This window comes from Gallus gallus, chromosome 3 (genome assembly GCF_016699485.2).
Source record: "Gallus gallus isolate bGalGal1 chromosome 3, bGalGal1.mat.broiler.GRCg7b, whole genome shotgun sequence".
NCBI lineage: Eukaryota > Metazoa > Chordata > Aves > Galliformes > Phasianidae > Gallus > Gallus gallus.
Window position 1 is genome coordinate 1190501 of NC_052534.1, and position 18543 is coordinate 1209043.

At 38.8% G+C, this 18543-nt stretch overlaps 1 long non-coding RNA gene across 4 annotated transcripts in view; it reads left to right on the forward strand.

Annotated features, from left to right (window-relative positions):
* Positions 1 to 18543, forward strand: part of LOC101748294 — a 414590-nt gene that overhangs the window by 107622 nt on the left and 288425 nt on the right. For all 4 annotated transcript variants that reach the window (XR_005858964.2, XR_006938999.1, XR_006938998.1 and 1 more), the window contains exon 2: positions 16058 to 16119. This is a non-coding gene — a long non-coding RNA (uncharacterized LOC101748294). The remainder of the gene's footprint in view (positions 1 to 16057; positions 16120 to 18543) is intronic.

Here is an 18543-nt window from a genome sequence, read left to right on the forward strand (position 1 = left end):
GGAGTGTGGTTTAGTTTATAATGTTAGCTGAGCTTGAGACAATGGCTGTACATGCTGTTACAAAGGCGGATGAATAACTGTACAAAGTGGGGTTTCTTAACGTGTTCTTTTGTTTCTGAGTGTTGATGATGTTTTGCTGATTAAAAGAAAAAAGGCAGTGCCATCATAACACAAACTAAAATAGAAAGAAAATCTTCAAGTCTCCAAATTAATGGAAAGAATCAAAGAGTGGAAAATGAAACAAAAGCTAGCATATTCAGAATGCAATTTTACATCATTTCTGGCAGAAGATGCCCAGACTTTTATAACTCAATTCTCTAAGCTCAGGACGGAGTTGCCAGCCTTAACTTTGAATTTTCTTCCTTTCAGCAGTTTGTGTTAAACATTAATGTTATTGAAAATGACTTTTTATCCATGTGCATTCGTGGCTTGTTTGCCAAAATGTCCACTCCCAAATGCACGATTTCAGCAGCTAGCAAACATCAAAGCAAGATTCTTCAACTCAAATAGTTACCTTTAAATTGAAGATAAGCCTTTCTCTATTCGTTTTTGTTTGTTTGTTTGTTTTTGGTGAATAATTACTAGAACATATAATAAACACAAAGTAGTTCTTTGTTCTGACTGTTTTATCAGAGGAGATATGCCCTGATTATATCACTTTAATTAACTCTTGCTGTGTTTTACTAAAGTTTGAGGCATTAAGCATTGCTGATATAAGCACCATAATATTCAGATTGCCCAAAACATGTAAATAAAATGTAAGTCAAACTGTATTGATGCGTTTTGCCAGCTATTATTACATCAGCTTTTGAATAGCATTTATTCTGTAATTGGTGGCTGAGAGCCTATAATTTCCATTGTTATGTTCTGAACATTTTAAGTTTTTCCTAATTTTTATAGTGTTTGTACCATATATAGCCAAAGGGGAAAGTAAACTGGGGAAAATGAGTTATCCGTTGTTCTTTGGGCAGCTTGGCATGCCTTTCTTCAGGGGAATCACTCCAGTTATTTGTCAAGATCATATATCTTTCATATTCTTTTAGATTCAATTTTTCACCCTTTACTTTTCTCCATTTCATATTTACTTTCTTCTTCATGGTCATCCCATCTAATCTGTCTGCCTGTGTCTACCTAATCTGCCTAATATATCCATGTATCATTTCTTTAATGATTTTATTATTGAAATGACATTTAGCATTTGGGACTTAAGCATACATTACAAAAGCTTAATTCTCCTATTAGTGGATCAAACTTCCATGCTTCTCCCACAGTCAGCCTACTCCATGAGTTAAACAAGCCTTGTTGAATGTTGTTCAAGAGCTGTAATGCAGGTCTATTTTTTAATCTTTATTAGTGAGAGGAAGCCACTGTAAATATCTGGGTCACTCTTTGTACTGCAGTATTGACTGGAACTCTGGTGAAGGTGCAAGATTTTCTTTCACTGCACAACTTGAATTTGGTCTTTAAGGCCTTGCTTCTGCCACAGAAGCTCAGAAATTAATTTTTTCAGCTGCTTCTTCCATCCTTAATGGACTGCAGATGTTTTAGAAACTTCTGTGATTTTTCTCTATCCCCCTTTTATGTGTGTATGTATCTGGTTTTACCAGATTAACTTCTCTTTGTTTCAGCTTCCTTTAACAAAGTAATTGACTTCTCAGAAGTGCATAGCTAGCAGGAACATCTCACAAATTACATCCATTATTACTCTCTCCATCTTGAGGTTTTCCAGGTGTTTGGTATCCCTGTAACAGTGTGCCTACCCTTTGACTCTGAACACTTCTTCCCATACAAATCCTCTGTTTTTGTTTTCTGTTTAGACACACCAGCAGTTACAGCTTTTTCCAGAACTTAGCTGCTTCCCTCCCTTTTCCCCAGACTCCCTAATTTTGATAGGATCTAGCAAAGGTTTCCAACCTTGTTGTCTAAAACCTCCATTAAAATTCCTGGAAGATAACATGGATTTGCTCAATTTCTTGTCCTGTTGCTCCTATTCATCTTCGTGTCACTGTGTAGTCACGTATCTGATGTGGTGTGACTGTTACTGTAGTGCTTGCAGTTAATGTCAAGACAAGTCATGATGTGTTGCCATGTCTCTGTATCAGACTACCTCAACATTTTCTTGCCTGATTTCATATTTCTCCTTCATGCTTTATTTATTTATTTTGTGGTGTTATTCCTTATGTACTTTCAAATTATGTGAATTAACTTTCTTTTTGCAATGAGCTCTCGGATTCTGGGATGAGACTGACAAATATGCAATTACAGACTCAAATTCTAGATAAAAAGGTTAGTTTTGTGACGTTAAATGGCTTATATGTAGAAATGTTATGTTTGTGGGTTTTTTTTTTTTCAGATCAAGCTTGTGGTTAGCTTAAAAGATGTTGCTAAGGATGTTTCCATTGTGTTTCTCTAGTGAAGCATAGCTAGCCAGTTAAACATGTTGTACGGGCACTGAATAGCATAGCTTTTAAGGTACGTTGAGTTTCATTTTAGATGTATTTCTGTATTTCTTTGTCATGGCATAGACTGTGGTGATAGGGAGAAAGGAAGTTGAAGTGTACAGTGTCATGATATGTTCAGCAGCAGGGTGGCCAGCAGTTAAGTTCCTTGGCAGTAGTTCTTTTAAGACTTGATAGCTTGCAGTTGAAGTTCATTGACTTGTTGTGCACAGGATTTGAGTACTTGACCAAATTAAAAGCTAACATTGTTAGGTCTATACTTTTATAGTGCATTCCTCTTCTACAGAATTCAAATATCCATTTGCATCCTTTAAGTTGACAAAAACAAAGAAGCAAAGCAAAAGCGACAATTCTTACCAGTTCTTAAGTAAATTGATGCTGAACAGCAAACCTCATTATTCCTGGACTAATCTGTTAAACAAATGAAAGTAGGTGAGCCTTCCACTTTTTTTATTTTTTTCCCCTCTCATTTAAGAAAATAGCATGATCTCAAGAGAGCATCTTTAACTAAGAGAGCATAAGTGCACGGAATGACAGTTACAAATAATTTTATACAACAGACGGGCAAATTGTGATGATTGTCTGTACTAAAAGAAATAAATAAATCCTGGCCTGAAAGACTACAGTAAATCACAAAAGTGATCTCAAGTGAACAGAGATAGATTTCTGGAATACGGTGTGCAATGAAACCACTGACCTCTTATACAAGGGTTCATGTCTTTTTCTACAGAAACAGATGGGTAATAGCATAATGCTGAAATCATGCTCTACATAATATGGACCTAGTGATTGCAGACCTGATTGCTTGCCATATGGTTGCTGAAGGGTTGAAGAGAAAATGGGATGATATGCAAACCCTTAAAAGCAACATTTTTATTGAATGGCCATTACATTAAAACCCAAACTCTGCAAATGAAGGAAAGAACTGTGGTGAACAATGATGAAATAACAGAACAATAAAAGAAGAAACACAATAGCATGTATTTGTTTTCAATATGCAAAATAATACTCCTCATTTTTTTTGTTGTTTTGCCTTGTGTTATGAGCATTCGGTGGAAAGTTGGTGGGACAATGCTGCCTGCAGGGCACAAATATAGCATGCTGGAGAATTGCAGTATTCACTAGGTCGGACAGGAAAAGAAAATAATCACTTGTCTCAAAGGAAAAGCTTCTGAGTTAAATGTTAACTGAAATATGCAACTTAGATGCATAAAGCACGTACTGAGAGACCAATGGAAAGCCTTCACAAGACTTCGTTATCAAGACAGGCTTGATGTACTCTCCCTCAAGAATAAAGGTTGGTTTTGCCTCTAGTATTTTTCTTAGTACAGCCCTTTTATTGTTAAATAGTGATTTATTTATCTATTTCTTTATTGACATCTGCCAGTAGACTTGCCTCTCTAGTTAGAGAAAATGCAAAGAGCTGATATGTATGTTTTCCCTTACTGATATGTAATTGTCTAGAAGAGCTTCTTTGTGGGGAGGAGGTTATAGATAGATCTCACCGATATGACCACAGCTTCACAGCCATGCCTTTGTGCATGCTGAAGATAACTTATGAGAACATGGCATGATGCCAATGATGTCATGCTTTTGAAATGGATTAGGGATGGAAACAGTGCCTGAAATCTGGATTCGCTGGGCTTTTATTACACAACACTTGAAGGGCATGCTTGGGATAGTCTCTTCTGATCCATTAGTGGATCGCTCTGCTTTGCCACCATGGGTTGATATTGGAAGAATGCTCAACGGATGAAAGCTATACATTTGGTCTAGCTATTATAAAAGATTGGAGTTTGATAATGTGAGCATCTCACTGGCCTTTACCTCTTCTGGAAGCTCAGTCGTGCAGGAGCATACAGAACACTGAAGGATCACTTTGTGTGAAGGAGACCTTACTGACTTAGAGTCAGGAAATGCCAGTAAGATTCATAACATGACATTAAAACTTCCCAACCATGATAGATCCTTTCAGTGGTGGGAGATGCTCCTCATTCTGCAAGGCATATTCTGTCTCTGCTCTCTTGTGCACAGATGCATGTAGAGAGCGGTAGGTAAGCAGCTCCCTGTTCCTTTCAGCGAGTACAGCATTCTTTTGGTCAATGTGGATGTACTGCCTCACACAGTAGTACCACAACAGCTGAGTCTTTCCATGTTTGTCCGCTCTACATTGTGCTGCTTAGGAGCTTCTGAGACCAAGCCAGTAGTAATACAGCTATCTGGCTAATCACTGCTAAATACAGACTGCTTTTGCTTGACAGGCTTGTCTGAGGCCTCTCATGAATCACAATTTGTTTGACTGCAAGAGTGAAAAATGTTTATTTGAACACTTATATTTGAAGAGAAGTATTGTATATATGGGAATGTCAGGATCATCTTTGGGATTGTCAGACTTTTCTTTGGCTGCCCACCTCACTTTTATTTCGTTTGGAGGCCTAAAGACATATGGCAAGCAGCATATTCTGTGATTTAAGGCATGTTAACTATGGCACTGCAGGTTTTCATGAGACGAGATTTCCTTCAGCCTACCAAACTGATTCTCATACTTCTTGACTAGTGACATGTTGGCTGTGTGGCAGCAATAAGTTTTGCATAACTTTTAAGAGCCTGTGCTGACCTACTTAACAGGCATCCACTGCTACATAATGTATTTAGGTCAAGTATTGTGTTTGAGCTTATCATCAATCTTGTAATAGTCCAGATCACTGTGAAAGCCACAGGTACCTGACTGATGCAAAAATTCTATAGGGTAGAAAATACTCTTGTCCTGTTCAGAAGGGGAGGGTGGTTGTTGTGGGGCTGTAGTTTGCTTTTTTCTGGAGAACCATCGAGGAGAACATTCCTGCCCCATCTCTGCCTGTGCTGCTGCACCACTGCTTTGCCTACCTGTGCTGCATGGTTCAAAGGACATCCAGAACTGTCTGCAAAATGTGATTTTGTTTTTTTAATAGCTCATTTGTCTAGACAGTACATATTCCAGTTTAAAGTCTGCTTTTGCTGTGTTTTTACTGTGGCAGGGTACTGTTTCTCACTTGCAAAACAACAGTGTTGGCTTTTTTGCACTGTTGTATGCTGTCTGTAAATACAGGAGAGGCCCCTTTCGAGTAGACAGTAGCTGGCAATCATTCTTTTGTTAGCATTTAAAAAAATGGGTTTGCAACAGTTACAGTGCATGCATTTAAGGAGAGCTTTGGTGCGGCTGCCCAGCACATTGAGGTGGAATTAGCTCACTACAGATGCATGCATGCACCTGACTTCTGTCCCTCAGCTTGGTGAGCTGAGCAGCACGATCGTGGTGTCAGACTGAAGAGACTGTGCTAAGCAGTCCTTTTTGAAATGCAATATTCTTCCTTTCTTTTGTTCCTTCGGTGGTTGCAGCTGACGTTCTAGCCCACACTTTGGGCAGACTGTTAAAGCATGTATTTTAATAAAGCAATGCCAGCGTACTTAGTCATCCATATAATATTAGCACAGTGCACATTGGTTCATGCAGTAAATTGTTGCAAAGTTATATGACATCTTAATGCTCTGACAGGATGTGAAAGACAATAACACTGCTGAAAAGACCAGAAAAGGCCATTTATAGCTACTGAATAATATATTAGCTTTTAACACTGTGTATATGAGTAAAATAAGATAAAGTATGAAATGAACAAAATAATTATTTATACCAGATATAATATTTTATCAGAATTGGAATTATACAACCTCGCAATGTGGTGTGAACTGTTTTTGATATGGTATTCATTGCCTCTAAAAGCTGTAAGTGCCTGCAGTCTGAGTTTGACTGCCCTCGGGGTTGATGGAATGCCTTCATTTGGGAGGAGCTGGAAGAAAGTTGCTCTGAAAGAAACATATTGATCTGTTGTGGATATGCAGGGGTCAGTCCTAGCGCCCCAAATGTTCTGATGCAGGGATCTACGATCAGCTTCTAAAATGTGCAGGGGACACTTGCATTAAAATGCGTCACGCAGACAAACTATTGCAGAACTGGAAATCTGTACTGCACTTTTTAGTAGTATATTATGATGTATGAACTGGGAAGGAAGAATTGCATAGCAATGAAATATGCATGATAAGAAGACCAATTTATACACAGGTCCCAGGAGTTTGGCAACTTCTGTCCTGTGCTTTCTTTTTAAATGCTGTGCAAACATTGTCAGATCGTATGACAAATTAGTTTGTGCTATCTTCTTCCATATTCCAAACAGAACTTCCACGACATTATTTGCTTCTTTATTTAAATGCTCTTATTTTTCTTTTTTTTTGAAAGAAAAAAACAAAAAATAAAGAAAAAAAGGTATTTGTAGTTTGTACTTTTTTTCACAACTTCACTCTGAGCTTTCTCGTTTTGTGGAACTTAAATTATACTTACATTTAGCTGCAGCGTGGTTTAATTTGTGTTGCACCTGGATATTTTCTACAGGCCTCACCTGGCTTACAGCACTGAAAAACTGCTTTGAAATGATTGGCTTTATTTCTGGCTCAATTTAACAAACAGCAACCTCCCAAAAACCAAAAACAACCCCAAACTTAAACATTATTAATATTAGATCTTGATGGCACTCAGGAATGTTTTTCTTTTTTTTTTTTCTGTAATGAATCCTTAAGTCTTCAAAATTCAGCAATGATTTCTTTACTATCATTTCATTTCAGTTATAAATTCTTTGCCTTGAGTTTATGAATACCAAAATGAGAATGAGTGGGTAGAGGTGAAATTCCCTCTGTCAAACAAAAAGTTGATGGGAGAAAACTGAGAGGCGGTTGTATGCAAAATAGAGACACTTTAACGTCTGCTTGTACACTCATTTATTGCACATGTGGCAAGAGGAGTACTTCTTGCTCAGGATAACATAAATAACTATAGCACAAAAAGTTTTAGAAAACTTACTTCAAATTAGTGTTGTCTTAGGGAAATCCAGGAGTGATGTAAGATCTATGGTGATTCTTTTCAGTTCTCTGAAGTCAAAGAAAGAAGCTATTTGTTTTAGGGTGATAGATGTATTTCCAAAGCTGTTCCTTCAGCCATATGTTAGATACATGCATTTTCTCACTCTTTTAAAGGTATCCGTGCAGCTGAAAGGAAGGGAGAGGACAACGATGGAAGAACATCCTTCAGATATAACAAACTCAGCGGTCTTTCTAGAATAATGTTTTGAGTGGGGGCACATAGGCTAAGCATTATGTTGGAAAATTTGCAAGAGTTACTTTTTTCTGTATTCATGGAATTTGATATTTGCTAGGAGCAGGTCCACTGGGCCAACTGGTGTAGAATGAAAAGCATTCTCATGGGAGTAGTCCTGAATTTTTAAACTTCTGTTGCAGGTATGTCTGATTGCAGAACTTAGGGCAAAAATATTAGTGAGAACATTTTCTGTTACAGAATGAAGTGGTTGGTTTTGTTTTCTTTTAGATTTTAATTACAGACTCATCCTTTAAATTTCTTAGAAGGTAAGGGAGTGCCTTCTAATCTTTTAGGTGTCTTTTTTCCTTTTGTATTTAATGAGTCATCAGAATACTGATTGATCTTTCTCCAAACATTTTGAATCACTTGAAAACATTTCTTGCCATGATGTTATTTATAGTGATCCACTAAATTAAAAAGTGCTACTTTTCCCTTGCAGGTACATGCATCATTTATAGTCTAGCTTCATTATATTCTGTACTGTATAAACTCCTGTAGGAAACTGGTTATGTAACGCTGTTGTGTCATTACATTTACATGCATTAAATTCCTTGCAGAATCATATTCGCTGTAACAAAAGGTTCATTAGCAGGACAAAAATGCTTAACTTGGGAAACTGCTGGAAGAAGTGAGACACATTTTCAGGCTGATATTGTTGATATGCAATTATATATTATGTACAGAGTTGATCTGGGATTAGTTAATCCCAAATGACAAGTATGAATGTGATTCAAGTTGTTCATTCAAATCTCTTTCTGTAGTTATAACTTTGAATAGAAGTTATCATCATTAAATCTACAGTGTATATAAAGGCGACTCACTGAAGTTAATAGAACAATGCCATTTACACCACATGGGAGCTTTACATATATACTAGCACTTTACAAACTGCAAATATAGAGAAAAGTTACTTGGTGCACCTTATTTACATGTGCAACTAGTGCAAAATGAATTTATAGCCTCAGTTCTGTTATGCATTTAAATATGTTCTTTATTCTTCCACTTGCCATCCGTTGCTGTTGAAGCATAATCGTGGGTGCTTTCAAAAAGAACAACTGGGCACATTCTTCTGCACAATGTCATAGATCTGCCTGAACCAACTTTGGAAATTGATCATTTTATTTTTGTTGAAATGGCAGTTAAATAGGAGGAATATATCAAGAGTTAAAACTTCATTACTGGAGAGCAATAAAAATGCATCAAGCCTGGAATATTGTCTAGAAGATCAAATTTCTTGGTTATGTTGACACTTTAAAGAAATATGTTTATTTAACGAATAGGATTTCTATATGCTGGTATACTACAGTGATAAATTGCATTCTAGTTGGGCTATCTTTGATGTTTTAATTTTATTGCCCAACATTGGGCTGTTGCTGTACATATGGAAGTCAACAGAAGAAGGAGAAAAATAGGAGTAAGGAAAATCTGCCTTAGCCTTTCTTCAGAACTTGACTGAAACTACCACAGACCACCTTTTGAAGTTTGACAATGTTAAATTGTATTTGTAGGCAGTTTTTCACTGGATTCTAGCAACCAATGATCATGTACAGATGTGCTAGAAATAGCTCAGAGAAACTTATCTGCTAGTAGTTTCTGCAGATGGGAAATGGGATGCTTTGAATTTCATGAAAAACTGGAAACAGGGACACTTACAAGTCTCCAGACTTGTCTGATGACTTACCAAAATATAGGTATTATGACTGTTTCCATAACCTGCTTATCTTCTGTACAACCGTAGATCTTTAAAAGGAGCTCCCTGGAAAACAATATGATGAATGCCTAGTTAATCCCAACATGGAGAGTTAGTGAATTACAACATATTTCACAATGATTGCTACTTGTTCCTGGTTGTTTTTGTTTTGTTTTTGTTTTTTATTTTGTGGATGGTTTCCCGGGTTGACATGGTATAATGATAAGGAAGGACAAAAGCCCATTTGGCAGAACAGAAACTCTGTCATTACGCATCTATCTTTACTCGTGCTCTTCTGCTACTGTGTTTGAGTGTTGAGTAGTCTGTGGCTAGTTTCCTCTTCTTTCAGCAATGGGCGGCATTCTTGTGACATGATGATGATGTGTCTGCAACATGAATTCTCAGTGCTGTATACCACGTACCTGCTGACCACCCTTGCAATTGCTTAAAGACAAATATAAAAGAGTAGAAATCTTGAAGGATGAAGTGTTGAGATCAGCCCTGTGAGGAGAGGCTGAGGAAGGTGGGGCTGTTTAGTCTGGGGAAGAGGAGGCTGAGGAGAGACCTTATTACTCTCTTCCAGTGCCTGAAAGGTGTTTACAGTGAGAGCGGGGTAGGCCTCTTCTCACTGGTGACAGGTGACAAGATGAGGGGAAATGGCCTCAAGTTGCTCCAAGGTAAGTTTAGGTTGGACGTTAGGAAACACTTCTTTATAGAAAGGGTGGTTAAGCACTGGAATAGGCTCCCCAGGGAGGTGGTTGAGTCACCATCCCTGGATGTGTTTAAGAGCCGTTTGGATGTGGTGCTTGGGAGATATGATTTAGCAGAGGGTTGTTAGGGTAGTATGGTTAGGTTGCGGTTGGACTTGATGATCTTTGAGGTCCTTTCCAACCTGAATAATTCTATGATTCTATTATTCCCCCTATCTAAAATTTGCAGTTCTCTTGTTCTTCTGGTGAGTTCTCAGTATTGCTGGGGTAGTGGTATATTTCCACTGAGCAGGCAGAGGTGGTACAATGGATTTTGCAAAAATGCATCTTCTAGAAATACTTAAAAAAAAAAAAAAAGAATTAAAGTTGGTGAGGAGATACAGTTTGCAAAGATATTCAAATTCTGTGTTTCTGCTCAAATATGCATTTCTGTCTTTTGGTTTCAGCACCTGCTTGATTTTCTAGATTCAGTGTTTGTGCACATTACTAAGGTTCAAAATTATGACTCCCATTTTGAGGAAAAATGGTCTATTGCATTGTGGGAAAGCAGAGAGCTCTCTTCAAAGGTATATAAATTAATTCTTTTCATTAGAGGAACAGAGGGAGAAAATGTGAAAATCAAATAAATTCAAATATGTTTTAAAAGGCTGATAAAAGGCTAAAGGAGTTACATAAAAGAGGCAGGAGAAATTTCAGAAGTACATAAGACACTATTAGCTTTTTACTTCCAGCTTTCAATCGGTGTATTGATGTCGCAGCCTCAGTTGCAGTGGTGTATTCAATCTGCAGGAGCCAAATGGGCTGCAAGTGTAACAAAAGCAAGTGGCTGCGCATACAGCTGCAGAACAAACCAGCAGCTTTGTCTTAGGGCAAGAGGCACAAAGCATCAAATCTCTGTGCTTGTGGTTTGTGCTGGCACTGGTCTGGCAAGTTCCCTTGTGACTCCAGCTGAGCCAAGCTGTGTGCATCAAGGAGAGATTTTAGCTTCAGTCCCAGCATGGGCAGAGGCGGGCTGTATTTCTAGATTTGCTCTGCAGATACAAGGAGTAAGTCCTGATTTTGAGTTCATCCATGTTTAGCCTCAACCTGAGAAAAGCTGTGCAGGATGGCTGAAATTCAGTGTAATAAGCATGTTCAATGAAAAAAAAGAAATCCTACGTAGTCAAATTTATTGCTGAATACCACCTTAGGAGTCTGCTGTTCCCTTCTTTTTCCATCAGGAGTAGAAGCAGCAATCAGAAGATACAAATGTGTTAATTAAAATAAAAGTAGACCCCAAGCCATAAAAGTTTAAGAAAAACAGGTGTCCATTTTAAAGTTTGGACTTAATGATTGTTAAAAAATAAGTACAATTTTACATTAGAATTCTCACTTTTAAAAACAGGTATTTTTCTTACTATATTTTGGGTAAAAAGTCAAGCTTGTTTCACACAGAGCGTGTAGATGTTTTTTGACACAAGTTTAATGTGTTTTACTTTGCTTTTTATAAGAACAAAGTAAAGATTGTGGGGGGTTTCTTCCTTTGCAGCTTGACAAGATGTTTTGCTCATGTCAGTAGACTTCTGATCGCTCAAAGAAATTGCAAGCAAAAATTGTTGCACTTCATTCTTTTGATGCAGCTCCCTTAAGTATTGGTAGAGCAGAATAGATGAGATTCTTCATGATAACTTTCTAACAAGCTGTGGGTCTAAGTGGGAGTGCTCTGGGGATGGACTCAGGCTGTGGGAAGTCCTTCTGCCAGAGCTCTGACCCTGGGAGTCACGACATGTGCTGATTTGGCACCTGTAAATCCGGGTGGCAGGGTGTGTGCCCACCACTGCTGCAAGGCAAAGACGTGCTCTGCGATTGACGGCCAGGTTCTCAGGGTGCATTGCATCTTTGTAAGGCAAGTTATCGCTGTCAGTTATTGACATTCACATTAGTAAAGCTGAGAGGGTTTTATACTAAACCTCCTACTTTCTCATCTTATTGAATTAGTGTTTTTTGGTTTTTTTTGAGTGCATATCTGCATGTTAACAGCATAATGTTTTTTCACGGCAGGAGAGTAATTTCCTAATTCATTTGTACTACCGAACATTCTTCACTTTAGTTATAAAAGAAATACAATGGGTTTTAGGTTTTGTTTTTAAATGCCCTGTAAACCTCGAATTAGAAAAGTAAAGCTGCGAATTTATAGGGTTATCCCCTTCTGCATATCTCTGTAAACCTTGATCACGAAAGCTGTAGTGACTATTTTCTGTACAATGGAAACCTAGCAGAAAAAGAGAGTACATCATTAAAAACAAATCCTAGTATTGATATAGAGTCTGGCTTTATGTATATAATAGATGTGTATTAGTGATCCTAAATTTATGTTTAAATACCTTACTTCTTTCACATAAATTACAGTCTACCCTTCCAAGCAAACACTGTATGTGATTGGCTTTGTATATCATGTATATGGTGCAGCTTGAGCATCCAATCACAGAGAGTCGGGTGTAGGACTTCATGATGATGATCTCTGCAAGTAGTGGCATGTCTGGAGTTTTGGTTTTCCCCATGAATATTTCAGGAGGATAAGAATCTCATAATTCTTAAAGTAAGCTAGGAAAGGAGGAGAGTGGAATAAAAGAAGATTATGAGGAATAGTCAATATGGATTCACCAAGGTGAAATCTCGCTTAGCCAGTCTAGTAGCCTTCTACGCTATCACAATTGGCTGGGTAGATGAGGAGACAGCAGTGGATGCTGTATACCTTTAATTCAGCAAAGTCTTTGACACCGTCTTCCATAATATCCTTGTGGGTAGGGTTAGAAAGCGTGGGATAGATGAGTAGACAGTGAGCTAAATTGAGAACTGGCTGACTTGTTGAACTCAGAAGGTTGTGATCAGTGGCTTAAAGTCTAGTTGGAGGACTGTAGCTAGTGGTGATCTCCAGGTGTTGGTGCTGGGTCTAGTCCTCTTCAACACCTTCATCAACAACCTGGATGCTGAGATAGAGTCCACCTGCAGCAAGTTTGCTGATGATACAAAGCAGGGAGGATTGGCTGACACACCAGAAGGCTGTGCTGCCATTCAGTGAGACCTGGGCAGACAAGAGAATTGTGCAGAAAGGAACCTTATTAGTTTCAACAAGGGCAAGTGTAGGGTCCTACACCTGGGGAGGAATAACTGCATGCATCAGTACAGGTTTTGGGGCTGACCTGCTGGAAAAAGAGCACTGCAGAGAAGGACCTGGGTGTCCTGATGGACAATAGGTTGGCCATGAGCCAGCAGTGTGCCCTTGTAACCATGAAGGCCAATGGTATCTGGAGGTACATTACAAAGAGAGGCCAGCAGGATGAAGGAGGTTCTTCTCCCCTCTGATTTGCCCTGGGGAGGTCACATCTGAAACAACTGTGTCCAGTTCTGGGCTCCCCAGTTCAAGAAAGAGAGGGAACTGTTGGAGAGAGTCCATTAGAGGGCTACAAAGATGTTTCAGTGCCTGGAGCATCTCCCATGTGAGGAAAGGCTAAGAGACATGGGACTGTTCAGCCTGGAGAAAACTCGGGGGATCTTATCAATGTGTATCAATATATAAAGGGTGGGTGTTAAGAGGATGGGGCTGTGCTCTTTTCAGTTGTGCCCAGCAGTAAGAATGTGAGGGAGCAACAGGAACACAGGTTGCCATCTGCACAGGAGGCAGAACTACTCTGTGGGTGATAGAGCTCTGGAACAGGCTGCCCAGAGGGGTTGTGGAGTCTCCTTCTATGGAGATATTCAAAACCTGCCTGGATCCTTTCCTGTATTACTGCAAATGTAGGGACATGCTTTTGGCAACAGGTTGAACTTCACAATCTCCAGAGGTCCCTTCCAACTCCTACAATTCTGTGATTCTGTGAGAGCCTCTGGAGATGCAGAGTGAAAACCCCACTGATGGTGATGGGAGTTTTTAACTGACTGGAGTAGGTTTAGCATTTCACTGAGCATTTTTAAATGATTTTTTGAACTAAGAACATGAATTCCTTGATATTAACCCAAAACATTCACTGGATTCCTTCTGTCCTTCCCAAATTCAGATTGACAAGCCTATAGACCAAAAGGGGAACTGTAGGGAAGTAAAACTGCATTTTGAATAAGAAAGCAATTTGAGATCTCTCCCTCTCTTGTGCTTTGCTGTTATTCTTGGTAACAGAAGCGACTGAGCTGGAGCTGTTCTGATCCATAGCACTTTGCAAGAATGGGGAAAGCAAAGGGAGAAAACAGTGCATGAGGAAAGTGCCTTGGGAAGGGCTGTGACAATTTGCTGAGGCTTGTCTGCTGTGCAGTGCAGCACCCTCCTCTGTGCTGCTGGTTGTGAAGGGGAGCTGCTGGCTGCATGGAAGGCACTAGTTCTCACCTGGGAGAAAGGAAAGCAAATCCCCACTGGTCACAGCCCCAGTGGATGGCACCCAGCATCTGATTTTGTTTTGCACCGCTTGTTTCTGGAAAAAAAAAAGAAAAAGAAAAAAAGGAACAATAAAGAAGTGCATTAAGATCTAGAATTGCAGAACAGGGAAATGAAATCGGTTTGTCACAGTAGATTTTTTTATTGACATCTTTAGTTTGTTTTGATGTCTGTAATTAAATCGCTAATTATGTGTTTCTGTTGCAGTGGTCATGCTTTTATTACATAATTGCTGCAAGTTTTTCTCTCACCACTAACAATATTTGCTTAACCTTAGTACATGCTAGTTACATACTTCATAATGTAAAAACCTGGAAATGAAGTTATTGACTGTTACAATTAACTAAATCAGAGGGGTTTGGATCTTCCGCCATCAATTAAATGTGCTTTGTGGCAAAGTACCAGAAAGAATTAAAGGATGAAAGAATTGCGGTCAGTAAATAAAAAAATATTATTTCAACACCATTTGAAGGAAATAAAACCCAATTCCAAGAGATAGGATTACTTTTTTTTTTTTTTAATGAAAAGGGGAAAATAAAGTTTTGCCTCAGGTGATAAAATGATTTTTAAGAACCATTTGTGCCCTGATCCTTTTTGCTTGCTGCTGTTTTCTCAGGAAGTGTTTGATTTGGTGAGCTGCAATTCAGTCACCTTCCCTTTTGTTTCCTCATGTTGTGTTTTTTTTCCTTTCCCTTTTGAGTTTAGGCATAATTTTTGTCAGTGTATTTCAATGTATTCATTAATTTTTATCATTTGTTTATTTTATGCAAACCATAAGAGACATTTTTTCCTCAGTGAAGATTGCCTCTTTATTTTATTTTGAAATATTTGTATATTTATTTCATTAAATGAGATAATGCTTTTTCTTATTAACATAATTTCCAGTACATTAAACATATTTCTCCACAGACAGAATAGAGGAATCAGATTAAATGACAGTTAAATCACTTGCAGCAATTTCAACTGTTAAAAGAAATAAGTGTCTCTGTTTTCTTTGTGATCATGAGATGTGCTGTAAAGGGAAATGAAATACTAAAGAAAGGAGGGAAAACATAAAGAAATAATGACTAACTTATTGCAGTAATACCACTGAGAGAAGAAAAACTCCCTACAAATAAAAGGAAAAATAATATAGTGGTTTTGAAAGTTACCAAAATTCATTTTTTATTGATGAGTTCAGCACAAGCCTAATACTAAGTGAACTGCGGGAAAAAAAAAACAAACCAAAAATCAAAACCAACCCAAACAATGCCATAAACTACCGATGATGAAAGAAGAAATAAATACTTTGTGTTTAGAGGACAATTACTCTAATTGCCTTTAATTTTTAAATAATGTATATTTTGCCATCTTTAGGGAGGGGGTAGAGAGGAGAAGCAATTATTCCTTGGTAAACTAACTGTGTGCTTTGCCCGTGTGTTTGCTAGGCTGGGTAGAGCTCTCTAAAGGCCCTGTGCCTCTGCTGCAGGGTTGTGCTGTCCTGAGCAGGCGCGGGGCTGCATTAAGGGGAAGCTCACTTCTTGTTAGCTCTTACTTTGAGACGTTCCAGAATTATAATGGTGTATGTATTTGTTTTAATTATATTTTTATTATTACTTTAATTTCCAGAGTCTGAAACAGCTGCTTTGAAGAGATCTTTCACATGAATGACTAGGCTGTGAATTGCTAAGGTAACGCTCACGTTATTGCTTTGCCTCTAGTCAAGTTTCCTCTGTTTATGCATTTAGCTGTAAATCAGTTATTTTTCACCAGTTTTATGTACCTGATCTCGTGATTCCCCGTAATGACCAGTCCTGTATTTGTAGTTTTCCTTGTCTGTCTGAGTGTGTGTGCTCTGCAACTTGGAGTGCTTTATTCACCAAACTCTGAGACCTTCAGCTCTAAGTCAGAGAAGGGGCTCTCAGGATGGGGCTGGAATAGGAACCAGAGGTGGATGAAAGCGGATGCATTTAACTCTATGCCATAATTTCTCTGAGTTAACTGAGGGGAAAAAAAAAAGAGTGAGATTTTAAATATATTCATTTTGCTGTTAAAGGAGTAAAGAGGGAAAGCAGTTTCTCTGTAGTTCTCCCTGCCGTGATGCGGTGTAGGATACAGGAAATGGCAAAGTTGTAAGGCTTTCACTGCACTGTTTTCTGGTGCCAGAGGGTGCCCCTGCCTGCTGCAGCTGGGGAGGGTGCTGGCAGGCAGTGCATGTGGCCTCTGCACACTGTAGTTGGTGTCCCTCTGCACACTGTAGTTGGTGTCCCCTGTGTCCTCATTTGTCATGCTAAGGGAAGCTGCCTGGGAATGAAAGTGGTGATGGAATTCAGCAGTTGAGGATACTCAGCGTCTGTCAGTGACCTCCGCAGACAACAACCATAGTAGAATCTGTTCCTGCTAAGCAGGATCACGTCCCACACTACTGCAAAGGCTTTCTCAAAAACAGCTCCAAAGTTTGTGGTGGGTGGGGGCTGAGGGTCCCCCCTAGTTCTACCCTAAGATCCATACGTGTTTAAGGGAGCTCTGAAATATGGAAAGTACTGCTAAGTGAAAGTTAGTGCACAGAAGTGTTTCTTATGATGGTGCTTATACTTACAGCCTTCATTACCATATTTTCAGAGGGTATAATAATCATTAATGTGTTTATTGTGCCCTTGTGAGTTAGGGCAGTAATGTTATCCTTCTATTAAACACACAGGGAGCTGAAACACAGGCCAAGTGCTTCAGCTCTCGTGGGAAGGCTGCCAAAGACCTGTTCCCATTTACTGGATTCTCTTCCAGGATCTTGACTTGTTTCTTTATCTTTAGGTGTTTCTTCAAAGTGTCTGAGTTAGGAGATCAGTTGTGCTAGGCTTCCTCTAAGGCCAGAAAAGAATGGCAGAGATTTCCAGAGAGCTGTGATCTTTGTGCGTTTGCAGTCTTTCCCAATGGGTGTTGGAGAGTGTCTAAAAAAAGCCACACTCCTCTCAGCAAAGTATGCTAAGAGAGACTTACATCTCTCTGCTCTGGATGCCCACTGATGATGCTGTGGTGTTCAGAACCACCAAGAAACAGAACATGCATGCCTCTGATGAAGAACCAAGCGCAGTTCTAATTCAGTTAATTTCTGAAGATTGGTCATTGTGCTTGTGAAATGATGTGTGAGTGTAATTTTGAACAATGGGTACCTGACAGTCGTGGCAGAAACAAGGAAGTGAAAAAAGTCCCTCAATGGGGCGTGAGGTTAAGTGAGCAGGTGTTCTCCCCTGGGTTTTGTTGGCATTGACTCACACTCTATATGGCCATGAAGCTCTTCTCACTATGAGCAATTATCCTGCTTGGTCTCAGAGGTGTACTAGCAGCACAATCCAGATCCTGTGTTCTTATCTCAAGAACTTCTTTAACATAGTCTGCATCCCTGCAAAGTAATTGGACATGTGTAACTTAATATATACAGATGGTCTCTCTGAAATAAAAAGAGTGAATACGTAACATGTAATTGCGCTAGAAGTGACAGCAGGTTTTGAGACTTGGGGTTATAAAAGTGTGTATGCAAAAGCTATCTTCAAAGAAACTACTTTTTAAATAAAACAGCAGTGAGAAAAACTAGTTTCAGAATCAAGCAAGTTCATACTTTGCCTATTCTGTACTGAGGCTGTTTTTCTTCTTGTGACATAGCAAGAAACAAAATCACTCTTTGACCAAAAGTGCACGATGCTAAATGTATCCTCAGAATAACGTGATTTAGTTTTGGGATAATATTAAAGCATGACTACATCAGACTTTCTGTGTTCTATAACAGCACTTTTTCCATTCCACATTAAATATCATTTTCAGATTTCTCATCTTGCATGATATTGCCTATTTCATGCCTCTGTCAAACTAGCTGAAACAAGCTCTTTTCCCTGAACTCGAGATATTTGTGGATAAAGCATTATTACCTGTGGTATATTTTAAAGGACAAATAAATTAGAGCATTGTTTAGGCAGACTTGCAGAGGCAGACAAGCTGTTCTGTTTCTTGTCCAGTGTGGCAGCAAAGGTCTGTGTCAATATGCACAGGGGGATTTAAGAGCACTGGCTTCTCATTTTTCTGCTTAGATCAGTACCTTTAAGTTCTTAAGCACTCTACAC